We start from the raw sequence: 13,819 nt of genomic DNA on the forward strand, positions 1-13,819 counted from the left end.
CATGAGATCAAAGATGGAGCCATCAACGTCAAAGCTTTCAACGGCTCCCAAAGGTCCACCATTGGGGAAATCAGTCTGTGTCTGCAAATGGGACCAACTTGGTTCGACGTTGATTTTCAAGTGATAGACATCCCAGCATCTTACAACTTACTACTGGGACGACCTTGGATCCACGCCGCTGGAGTTGTAGCATCAACCCTGCACCAGACAGTGAAGTTCGATTGGAATCACCAAGAGGTGATTATTCATGGCGATGGTAGTAATCCCATATACAGTCGTCAGACTATCCCAGCAATCGAAGGAAGAAGGAAGATAGGCGGAGAAACCTACTATCACATTGAGCGAGTCAACGTCGTGGACAAGGACAAGTGGTGGGATAACAAGATCGAAAGTATACTGAATTTGTGTGGATGCGAGCCTGGCAAGGGACTTGGCAAAAACCTCCAGGGAATCGTCAAAACCATCAAGCTGAAAAAACATGGTACCACTTTTGGTTTGGGATAGGAGTACACCTGGGAAGAATTCAAAGACTGGTCGCCACCATGGCGCAGTCCCTACTACCCATTGGAGCATCCGATACCTCACCTAGAGCAGACTTTCTAGCCAGCAAATGTCATATACGGGTCAGAAGAAGAGGAAGCGTTAGCAGCAATGAGGAACTTGTTCCTGGAGGACGATAATACGGACTGTTGTGTCATTTTCGAGGAGGAGGGGGAGGAAGGCCCTTCCATACAAGCCGTGAGCCGAGGAGCACGCCTCATCAATTGGTCCGTCAGAACCACCAAGGCTCGGAAAGCTTCGGGGTAGCAAGGCTGAACAAAGCACTATGCATTATCTTTTACTTTTTCGCTAGTTGATTTCCTTTCCGTAGTTTCTTTAAATTTCGAAAAGAGGTCCGATATTCAAAACAGTTATGGAATTTATCAAAGTATTTCAGTTTCTTATAAATCTTACTCTTATTATTTTCTCTATCATTTACTTTATTTACACAGCATTACTATTACTTATCTTGATGAACCGACGAATGTGACATGCGACGAGATAACGCAACAAACGGATATAGACTCAGAAGATGATGATATACCAGAAGAGGTTGTTAAAGAGGTTGAGAACTTTGAAAATAGGCCTAAGTCTAACATGGACGAAACTGAGGTTGTCAACTTGGTGGATACAGAGAATGTCAAAGAAACGCGCATCAGTGTTCACCTGTCACCATCAAAAAAGGAAGAGTACACGGAACTCTTAAAAGAATATGAGGACATATTTGCCTGGTCGTATGATGATATGACCGGTCTCAGTACATCCATTGTAGCTCACAAATTGCCAACAAATCTGACATGTCCGCCAGTAAAGCAGAAGCTCAGAAAGTTCAAGCCAGACATGAGTTTGAAAATCAAGGAAAAAGTTACCAAACAAGTCAAAGCCTAGGTCCTCAGAGTAGTGGAATATCCAACATGGTTGGCCAATATTGTGCCAGTGCTAAAGAAGGATGGGAAGGTCAGGGTCTGTGTCGACTACCGGGACCTCAAACGGGCCAGTCCGAAAGACGACTTCCCCTTGCCGAACATACACATCCTGATTGACAATTGCGCCAAGCACGAGCTGCAGTCATACGTCGATTGTTTTGCCGGGTACCATCAGATATGGATGGACGAAGAAGACTTTGAACTACGCCTGACCTGATTCCCGTTTAAGAGGGGATACGTAGGCAGCCCTATGGGTTCGGTCACAATTCAATAAAAATCTCATTTCCCCCGATATTGGAAACTGTGGCAGAATTTTAAGGAGGACCCTCAAAATTCCGAAGTTGACTTTCAGCAATTCATCTCGCGCAGCCGTCAGAAGCACCATCCCAGTGATCTGGGGCAGAATTTTGAGGAGGAACCTCAAAATTCCGGAGCAAAAGAGGTCGCAATATCTTGAACCGCGTCGCAGTCGTCGGTTCATCTAAAAAATTATTTTTAAATTATGTATTTACAACATATTTTTTCTACTAAATCATACATGGCTACTGTCAAAATTGCTTTGTTTAGCGACGCTACCCCAATGAAAGCAAGAGCGAGTAGGACAAGCGAGGTCCACCGGAAGACGAACTAACCTTCCCCCTCTACAAAACTCACAATTTTTTCTTTGTATGCAGGAACCCCAAAACATCAGATATGGTTACGTACTCATATTTTTCAGGAATACAACTCTCAGAATCATCGCCTATTTACAAGAGTTATCCGCACACGACATCTCCAGCAGCCACAATGACGCGATCAACTATCAGCTATCAGCTAAGATATTTCGTTACTCTTCACCTTTATTTCCTGCATTGCATAAGGCTACCTTTCTGCCTTCCGAGACTAAGCACTATCTCCATCCTGCATTTCCTTGCATTGCATAAGGCTAGCTTTCTGCCTTCCGAGACTAAGAACTGTCTCCATCCTGCATTTCCTTGCATTGCATAAGGCTACCTTTCTGCCTTCCGAGGCTAAGCACTGTCTCCATCCTGCATTTCCTTGCATTGCATAAGACTACCTTTCTGCCTTCCGAGACTAAGCACTGTCTCCATCCTGCATTTCCTTGCATTGCATACGGCTACTTTTCTGCCTTCCGAGACTAAGCACTGTCTCCATCCCGCATTTCCTTGCATTGCATAAGGCTACCTTTCTGCCTTTCGAGGTTAAGCTCTACCTCCATCTTGCATGCTTGCATTGCATAAGGCTATTTTTCTGCCTTCCGGGACTAAGCACTGTCTCCATCCCGCATTTCCCTGCACTGCATAAGGCTACCTTTCTGCCTTTCGAGGTTAAGTTCCACCTCCATCCTGCATGGCTGAAATATCGCCAACTCTTATTTACATCGACTGAAATATCGCCATCCTTATTTAAATCCTGCATGGCTGAAACACCACCAATTTTATTTAAATCCCTCACATGGCTGAAATATTGCCAACTTCATTTAAATCGCTATATCGGCTAAAAGATCGCCAGTTTATATTTAAATCTCTGTCGGCTGAAATATCGCCATTTATATTTATGCTTTATATTGGCTGAAATATCGCCAACTTCATTTAAATCGCTATATCGGCTGAAAGATCGCCCGTTTATATTTAAATCTCTGTCGGCTGAAATATCGCCATTTATATTTATGCTTTATATCTGGCTTGAAATATCGCAACTTCATTTAAACCGCTACATCGGCTGAAAAGATCGCAGTTTTGCATTTAAATCCTTTTGTCGGCTTGAGATATCGCCATTTATATTTATGCTTTACATCGGCTGAAATATCGCCAAATCCTACATTTCATGGGCTGAAATATCGCCAAATTGTCCAAGGGCGTCATTGTTCGGAGGCATCATTTTCATAGCCCGAGAACGCCATGCCATGGCCTGAGGACCCCGCTTTATATTTTGCACATCATTATTCAAAGGCATCATGGTTCGGAGGCACCATTATCAAAGCCCGAGAACGTCATTTCATAGCCTGCGAATCCTTTTATTATACGTTCATGGCCCAGGACGTCAATGGTCTGAGGACGTCATCCTACCCGTCCAAAGACAGCATTCATGGTCCAACAGGAACTTGCATCACGTTTAAGTTTATGCACAATATGTTCGTATTGCTCATTCGCAGGTACACCAGCTGGCAACGACCATTACAGCAGGAGCGGTCTCGCTCCGGTTCCCACAGCCCATCGGCCGCTGACCATCCTTCCCAACCTAAATATTGCGTCCGTCCTTCTCAGAACCCCCATCGGCATATTCCGCCGATGTATCCTGAACTACATATGAACTGATTCTTGTAAGACCAGGGATATGTAGGCAACTCAGGAACCACAGCTCGGTCAAAAATCTTTTCAAGTCGTTTCTTTCGGTCAAAATTGGTTCAATATCTTTACCCGACAACTCTTCCATCCTCCGGGTAAATAGGGCAGCTGTTGATACCCAATTTTTCCCTATCTATTTTTATACTCAAAATATTCTCAAAATAGCATGTACATGCATATATAAGTATGCCCAAGAATTTTGACATTTTTTCTAATTTTTAAAGCTTTTTAAAATTATTTTATTATTTGTTTTAGCAGTACAAAATCCAATAATTATTCCCAAAACCATCATTCTGGTGAGTAATTTATTTCATCCTCATATTTACATCACAATTAAATTAAGGTAATTTTGCATTTTTTTATAAATTTATTTGATATTTCTAAGCTAAAATTGCATAAAATTGCAATTATAGCCTATATTGCAATTAATAGAATTTTACAATTAAAAAATTCTCCCAGTATTTTTTAGATTAATATTTATATATTATTAATTAATTCAGTGCTTTTAAATTTGTTTTTAAAATTATTTTAACTATTTTAATTAAATTAAAAGGGAAATTGGCTATTTAATATATAGCCCATCTGCATTTAAATTATAGCCACATTACAGCCCTAATTTAAACCAATTTCAACCGGCCCAATTCCTGAAATCAACCCAACCCCTGACCCAATTAAATTACCCGACCGGACCCCCCTTTTTAAATCAGAGCCGTTGATCTAAAAGATCAACGGCCCAAACACCCTTTCCTTTTTAATTTACCAAACCCCCCAACCCTAATTCATTTCTCCTAACCGCCGCCCTTAAATCCCCTTCCTCTCCCATTCTCTCTGCAAACCCTAGTCACGCCACCCAAGCTAAACCCTAATCCCTACAATTCTCGCCGGTTTCCATGGCTTCTCAGGCCATGAAACCCTCATACTCACCCCTATCGCTCCTGTGTGTGCTTGGTATTCGAAGGTTTGAGGCTAGACCTCAAAGGTCTCCACCAGACTCCGCGACTTGAGGTTTCGGCCATCTCCGGCCTGGCTCCGGCACATCTTGGCCTCCTGAGCCTGTTCCCGGTCTTATCCGACTTAGATCGGATATTTTCGAAGCCTTTCTCATTCTAGGGTTCATCTGAAACCCTAGCTGTCGAGGTTTTTCTCTGATTCTCTTCAGATATGTGTGTATTCATGCTTTACTTGATTTTTAAGAGGTTTTCCCCAACTTTTTCTTTAAAAGTTTTTACTTTCAAAGTTCATTTCGTTACTTAGGGTTTCTGAAAAATTGCTTTAAATCGTTTTTCCGACTTTTCTTCTCCCGTTTCTTGTGTATGTTTGTCTCTGCTATGTTCTTATGTTTCCTTTTTTTTACTATGTTTGCCATATTTTGTTCTTCCTTCTACCGTGTTTCTATACTATGTTTCTATGCTATGTTTTCACACGCTATGTTCTGCTACTTGCCTTCCACTATGTCTTGATTATGCTTCACCTACTGTATTTTCCTACCATGTTCATTAAGTGTTCTTACTATGCCTGCTTAAGCATATTTTCCTCTACTGTTTCTTCATCTCTCATTGTGTTTCGAATTAATTCCCTTACTCTGTTTGCATTGAACATTCTACTATACCTGCGTGTTTTCTCTTCTTTGCATTTGATTCAAGTCGAAAACCCTAGGATTTGGGGTTTTTAGCGAGTTTGGTTTTGTGTGTTTAGACTAGGGTTCTATTTGAGCCCTGGACTCTCTCAAACTCACTTTGGAATCCATGTACTGAGTTTGAATCCTTTCGTGAATGAATTCTTCTACACTAAGACTTTTCTGATTAGCATGACAATCCCTTTTATATGCGTGTTAAAATTTTTCTTCGAAAGGTTTTCCAACTTGTGTTCAAATCAGAACCCCTTTTAGGAGGTTAATTGATTACTACTGATTCTACTTAAGTAAAGCCCCTCTTTACCTTTTTATGACTTGGTTCATTCATACAAAATTTTTGACTCTTGATTGCTTGGCTGTCAATTGATTTCCTTTCCTTAATTTGCATGACCGTGTACTGTCAAAACCCTTTCCTTAAATAACTATTATGTATTTACCCTTCTTGCATTACTCTAAAAAGTATTTAGTTAACCACTTTCCTTATTTACCTTGCCGTTTGAAATCAGAGTCCCTTAATTAAAGGAAAACCTTGTGTGATTGATTTTCAAACTATTTTTCTTACCTATTTCTGCTTCTCTTCTGCACTATAAATACATGACACAATTCTAAACACACACACACGATTAAGCATACAGAAATCATGAGTCTCTTCTAAACCTATACTCTTGCTTCTTGACTGCACTTTGGCTCTCATAAGTCTACTGTTTCTCCTTACTTGCTTCTTTGAATTGGTATGCTCTAAGATTAATTTCAGCATCTCTCTAATGTGTTTATTTACAGTCCCTGTATCCATGCCTGCCTTCAATTCTCTGCAATATTAATTTTAAAGTATCTGTATGCCTTGCCTGTTCTTTCTTTGTTTCTTGCTGCTAGTATAAACAATTGCTCCCATACCCCCATTCCCCTATATGTGCTGAGTTAAGGTATGGCCTGGCAGCATCCCAATTGCTGCCCAGGGCTAAACCTAGTCTTCAATAAGGTCTTAACTCCCCAATTCTAAGGCTAACAGGCTGGTCAGGGGTGTGCCAGCATCCCAGTTGCTAGGCATGACCATCAGCCTGCCCTGGCTGCCCCCTAATTCTCTTTCATTGCACTTACACTTACTCTTAGTCTCTAAGTTCTGCCCCCCTCCTATGAGTCTTGCCTTGGGACCTTGAGTTCCCTCTTAACTTGGACATTTGAGCGCTGGCCCTTCCACACTGCACTATAATCTGATTCTGCAATGATATTTGGGGTGTAAGCATTGCCTGGAATTCTTGAAGTTCCTTTGAACTTTGACACATCCCAAATAAGAGAAAGGCTTTGAAAATCCGATCATGGAAGTTGGTTTATATCATATTATTAGACTCTGAGTCTGGGTTAGGCTGATTAGATGTAGATGTAATCACTGATGTAATTTTATTGCTTCCTCTGATTCATTTGGTCTGTAATAAATTCTGGAATAACTACTGGGGTGTATAGTGAAAAGGGATGGGATTGTATGCTTGCCAAAGGGTAGAAATCATGTTTTAGGATATTTACCTTCTAATTCTGCATCTCACATGGAAATCATGTTTATAGGGTATTTACTTTCAAATTCTACATCTCACATAGAAATCATGTTTTAGGATGTTTACCTTCTAATCTGCATCTCACATAGAAATCATGTTTATAGGATATTTACTTTCAAATTCTGCATCTCACATAGAAATCATGTTTTAGGATGTTTACTTTCTAACTCTGCATCTCACATAGAAATCATGTTTGTAGGATACTTACTTTCAAAATTTAACATCTTATGTAGATGCCATGCCTTAGGAATTACTATTTTCAAACCTCTGCATCTCACATAGATACCATGCCCATAAATCGTTGCTGGAATTCTGCATATCATATAGATAAGATGCCTATAGGACTTCCTGCATTTTGCATATGCACCTGTCACTAGGAAAATCTGCTTATAGGATTTAAAATAACCAATTACATATAGATGACCTGCCTATAGGATCTCTGCATGACAATAAACAACGGTAAAATCAGTAGCACCTAGAAAGCATGCCCATAGGAGCTATCAACTAAATCTGAATCGCCCACCCGCTCTTAAATCTAAAATCAGTGGTAATTTCAAACACTTGCAGGGCTTACAACCAACAATTTTTGTTGCAATCAGTTTATTCCTCCGTTCCTGAATTAGTAGATATCATGCCTATAAGTCCCGTTTAACACAGAGGCAAATAGTTAAGTAATTAACCACTGTCAGTTTTCGACAACTACATCTAAGCAGGACTAATATGGACTCCCTATCTAGGAAATATGTGGTAAATCAACTTTTCCTGCATTAATTTTAATTAATGACCTAACCGGTATTTGTCAGTCGTGCTAAATAAGTTTTTTTTTTAAATGAGGAGGCCTATTTGAGCCCTTAATTGCTACCAGTTCCCCTCTAATTGTTTACGTGTTTTGATGTCGCCCTAGCTTTTTAACCTTTTTAAACTCTGAAAAGCCTAACTCCCTCCCCTTTTAGGATTAGTAGTCTCAAATGCCTCCGAGACTGATAGGTGGGACGGGTAATAGCACGCAGTAGGTAACGATACTATTTCACTGAATACCTTAACGGGGTGGGGAGGGTAGACATGGAGATGATGATCACACGATAACACCATGCGTACGGTTGGCTACCAGTGTTGTGTGGATGATCCATGCGTTTTACAAACCTAGGACCCCTTTCCTTTATGTAACTTTGTTATCAATAAAATTCTGTCTTTGTTTCAGCCACCCAAAACTCTTCTTTAATTTACTACACTATTCTTGTCTTCTAAATTTTCATTTCTTTTATTTAAATTTCTGTACTTTGACGTTTTCTTAAACTAAGTGTGAGACCACTTAGGTCTTAATCTCAACATGCTTGTCACATACCTATTTGCAACCTTTGTGTATAAAATTATTTGTCTGCATTTAAAGTCACAACATAGCATGGCTGGGAACCACACTAGTGGATCTGAGGGGTGCCTAACGCCTTCCCCTCGAGATAATTTCTAGCCCTTACCCGAACTTTGGTTTTTCAATTCAAAATCATTAGTGTTCTAATGCACTTAATCATTAGGTGGCGACTCTTCAAATCCAAAAAACCTAATTTCCAAACGGAAATACTGTTGTCTTCCCAAATGTCGTAAACCCGATTTCGCGAGGAAAAGGGGGCGTCGACACCAGTAGGTCAGCTTTCATGATTTTTCATTAATAGCCTATTATGTTGCTCGACTACAAGAAGATGTGAGATAAGTTTAGAATACCATTTGAATCCCATCTCTCGATATTGCTGCTGCAGAAGCAGATTCGAGGCATGAAAAATGGTGAAAGTTTTCTCCAACATATCATGATCAGTAATATTATCACCATATAATTCAATTGGAAAATAATTCTAAACATAGCAGAATTATACTCACTGATAGATTTAAAATCTTGTAGCCTTAGATGAGTCCAATCATAATCTGCCTATGGAAGAACGACCATCTTCAGGTGGTCATATCTATCTTTCAAATTATTCCACAGTATGACTGGATCTTCAACAGTAAGATATAGATATTCCAATTTCAGGCCCTCATCAAGGCGATTGCGTTGGAATATCATTGCTTTGGCATGGTCTTGGTTTGATGCCTGATTTTTATCCTTGATGGTGTCTGCCAAACCCATTGCATCAAGATGAATTTCAGCATCAAGCACCCAAGACTTGTAGCTTTTGCCCGATATATCCGGGGCTACAAATTCAAGTTTAGAAAGATTTGACATTATATAGAAAAAGAAAGTTCGTACCTCAGATTATTTCAAAGTATTTGCTCGAGATGGCAGAGTCTCGTGCTGATAACGTGTTATAAAATAAAGACTGTAAAGTAAAGACAAGTATAGAGAGAAACTGATATATTATTCGAATTCAAACTGATATACATAATGAACTGAAATCTCTTCTATTTATAGAAGAAAGGAAGCTGCTGTGTAAGCTGCTACTGCAAGCTGCTGTGTAAGCTGCTACTATACCAGATATGGATAATCTTCTACTGAGAGTAATGTTTATCCATAACGGAGTACTGAAAGGATAAGCTCATTGTACCAGGTATAGATAATCTTCCACTGGGGGTAATGTTTATCCATAACGGAGTACTGAAAGGATAAGCTCATTGTACCCGATATGGATAATCTTCTACCGAGAATAATGTTTATTCATAACGGAGTATCAAAAGGATAAGCTCATTATACCCGGTATGGATAATCTTCTACCGGAGGTAATGTATCCATAATGGAGTATCGAAAGGATAAGCTTATTATACCCGGTATGGATAATCTTCTACCGGGGGTAATGTTTATCCATAACCGGGTACCGAAGTGATAAGCTTCTTCAGGAGGCTTATTTTCAATAGAGTACTAAATAGATAAGCATATTTACGGTGGAGTCCCATATGGATAAGCTTCTTCAGAAAACTTATTTACAACGGAATACTAAATGAACTTTCATAATATAATATATTTATAACAAAACTACAGTTATTAACTAAAGGTGTGTTTTTTATTGCTAAAACCTTTTTTTTTTTTTTTTTGCACGAACATATTTGTCTGTTCTGCCCTCACCCAACTCTAGACATGGTGAAGTTCTCTGGCAACCAATTTTAAAGTTTGTGCTGCAAAGGATTAACTTCAACTTTATTTTTGTGTTGTCTAAGTTCATTCTGCTGAATTTTCATTAACTTCGAAATAACCAATCTCCTGGATTTCCATGTCAAAAGCTCCTTTTTCGAGATTCACAGAATTGACATCATGCACCGTAAACAACAATGAAAAATAACAACTGCAGACAACATTATAGGCATGAATTTGTGATTATAAAATAATTGTTAGATCATATAAAGGAAGTTTCTGCAAATATATTCTGGTGAATTCAGTTGTGGTTGTTGCAATGTGTAAATTTATCCACCGGTTTCTAGAGGAAAACATGATAATATGCAGAAGTGTGGCAACAGAATAAGGGGGGTACGTGGGGAGAAAAATTAGTTCTGTTTGTTTGAAACTTCATATTGAAATTGCTACGATCCTTGTCGCCGAAAAAATCTATTGACATTCATGGCTAAATTTTGAGGCCTGTTAAATATTTTTTTAATCTAACTTGACTTGTTGAAACTTATTTTAGTATATATCTTGACTTGTAAGTGATGGGTAATAATATTTTTTTTGATAGGCTGAACTTCAGAATCGTCAATGTTCCGGATAACAGCAGATGATGCATTTAGGGCTGTATTTGGAAAGGAGCAGCCTGGTCGGGTTAGATGCTATGGTAGATCGGTGACGACAAACTCTCTGAAAAAAGATGAAGAAATCACCAAGCTTAAACAAAAGCATGCCAAGAATAACTTCTCTGAAGGAAGAAATGAAGGAAATGATGAGAGAAGAAATGCAATGTATTTTTAGTCAATTGGTGAAAAATAACCCTGGACTGAATTTTCAAGATATACAAGGGTGTGATGGATCTAATATTCCTTCACCGATTGATGCAAGTAGTGAACGAGCTATGAGAGGCCATAATCTACCACATTCTTCTGGCTCAACTCAAGCCCCGAGTCTTGAAAAGGTATTTATATTTCACCAAATAGTATAATGGTAGGGGTAAATCTGATCGGATAGTATAACGAAGATAAAATATAGATAATATTTGAAAGTTAGAGGGGTATATTTGGCCCTTTTCCCTTGTTATTAAATTATGTGATTGTTGCGATTATAGAAGGAGATAGGTAAAATGTATGTTAATTCACATTTTTGTTTCTCTTTCTCTTGTATATCTTTTTTGTGTTTGACATTATTATGCTATAGTAGTGAAATAAAATCTCATTAGTTCCTAGTAAGATATAAACAGTGCATACTATATATTTGTTTCTATCTAATTATTAATTTCATTTTGATTGTGTAGGAAAATACGGGTGATGCAATTGGAAATGGTGGCCACAAAATCAATTTGATTCATTAAAGTGAATGGTGAAGACCTTTGAAAAATTGTAATGTTAATTATTATTTTATATTTATACTATAAATATGAATACATTTGATTTTGTATAGGTCTTTGCTAGTGAACTTCTTGAATCAACAGTGCTTCATTACTATAGATAGTACGCATAATATGTTTCTTTGTTGAAGTTTATTCAAGTATATGCCTTTGAATTATTTTTTTCTGTTACTTATTATCTAATTTAATGCTTGAGATCATAATATATTGCTTTTATAACATAAGGCTACACATTTGAAGCTTGATCATTGTCAAGTTATAGACTACACTTTTAAAGTGTGGCTTCTAGAGCAACATTTATCATTAAGAACACCAGATTGAAAATCCCTATGGCCACACTTTCTAAGCGTGGCAATTTTATCTACACCACGAAGTAATTTTTTAAATATTTATATTAGCCACAACTTTGTGGTTAAAAAATTATATTTGTTTATATTAAATTTCGCCACATTACTGGAAATAAGTGTGGACGGAATTTAATATAAGCAAATATAATTTTTTAACCACAAAGTTGTGGCTAATACGAATATTTAAAAAATTACTTCGTGGTGTAGACAAAATTGCCACGCTTAGAAAGTGTGGCCATAGGGATTGTCAATCTGGTGTTGTTAATGATAAATGTTGATCTAGAAGCCACACTTTAAAAGGGTAGTCTATAACTTGACAAAGATCACGCTTCAAATGTGTAGCCTTATGTCATAAAAGCGTGGCTATATGAGAAAATATAAGCGTGGCCTTTGTACCTTATCGGCAACCCTTTTAAAGCGTGGCTTATAAGGCGACACCTACAAAGCTTGGCCAATATTCAAAGGTTACGGTACCTTAGGCCACCCCCAAAAAGCGTTGCCTAAAGCCATAGAGTGTTGCCTTTGACCAAATGCTACACTTCTTGGCATCTTAGGCCGCACTTCTCAAAGGTGGTTGTACACCTAAAATGTTGGAGTGTTCGTTTCGTTTAGTTTGGCTCCAATATTGGAATAACTGACTTACTTGGGTTGGTTTCTTTTTAGGGAAAAACTGATCCAAACCGAACCATGAACACCCCTAGCTACAATGGGGGGAGGCGACCTCTCGCGCCTGGGAGAGATAGTGAGCGCCACGTCCTCGCCTATGTTTCACAGCACTCATTGATAGAGTTCATGAGGTTGCTAAGAATAACCTGTTACTTTGGTCCGCTCTCCTTGTGTCACGAACCAATTCCTCCCTCTGTGAACTGTCGTGACGGCACCAAGTCTCTACGACTAGGTAAGCCTAACACATTGCGGAAATAAAAATTAAAGCATGAATATTAACCATTAGCAACACAACTATCCATTAAGCAACTAAATGCCACTCAGCATGTACAGTTATCACTTCAAAAGAAAAGTACCGAACAATACCCAAAACCCGGAAACTCGCAAGTCACAAGCTACGAAGATTTTCTAATTGTTCTATACATCATCTCTACAGAAAGAAAGAGAAATGAACATAAGGGGATAGAGGAGGACTCCGAGGATTTGCGGGCGTGGGCAGAAGTACCTTGAAGTCTCCAACAGGCATCAGCGACTGCAACTAGTGATGAGGCTGGTACGATGAACCTGGATCTGTACACGAAAAATATGTGCAGGAAAGGGCATGAGTACACCACAATGGTACCCAGTAAGTGCAAAGCCTAACCTCGGTCGAGTGGTAACGAGATCAGGTCAGGGCCCTATTGGTTTATATATATAATAAGGTAAAACAGTAAGAAATATTGCAGTAAAATTAAATACTAACAGTCAACAAAATGAAATCACAGAAAAACCACAACTCAGTACACATAGCTAGCAACAGGGGGATCTCCCGGGATACCGTCCCGTAGTCCCAAACATAAATGTACAGGGGATCTCTCCGGATACCGTCCCGTAGTCCCAAACGTAAATCTGCAGGGGGATCTCCCGGAATACCGTTCCGTAACGTAAATGTGCAGGGGCATCTCCCGGAATACCGTTCTGTAGTCCCAAAGTATATATGCAGGGGGATCTCCCGGAATACTGATCTGTAGTCCCAAAGTAAATACGCAGGGGATCTCTTAGAATACCGATCCGTAGTCCCAAAGTGAATATGTAGGGGGATATCCCAGAATACCGATCCGTAGTCCCAAAGTAAACATATAGCTCAAGCAATGTAAGTAACAGTTACAACAGGAAATTCTACAGTTTAAATTAAACTCATATCAAAGAAGACAAGAAATTCTTACTCTAAACATGCTGCACAGAGTCCAGGTAGGCAGTTATGGCAGTTAAACAGTTAAGGCACGTAAGCATGCTTTCCTAAGCTAAACAGGATGGCTACATATACTAGTATTGCTCAATTAAAGGAAAATATAGAT

This window comes from Nicotiana attenuata, unplaced genomic scaffold (genome assembly GCF_001879085.1).
Source record: "Nicotiana attenuata strain UT unplaced genomic scaffold, NIATTr2, whole genome shotgun sequence".
In the NCBI taxonomy this organism is placed as follows: domain Eukaryota; kingdom Viridiplantae; phylum Streptophyta; class Magnoliopsida; order Solanales; family Solanaceae; genus Nicotiana; species Nicotiana attenuata.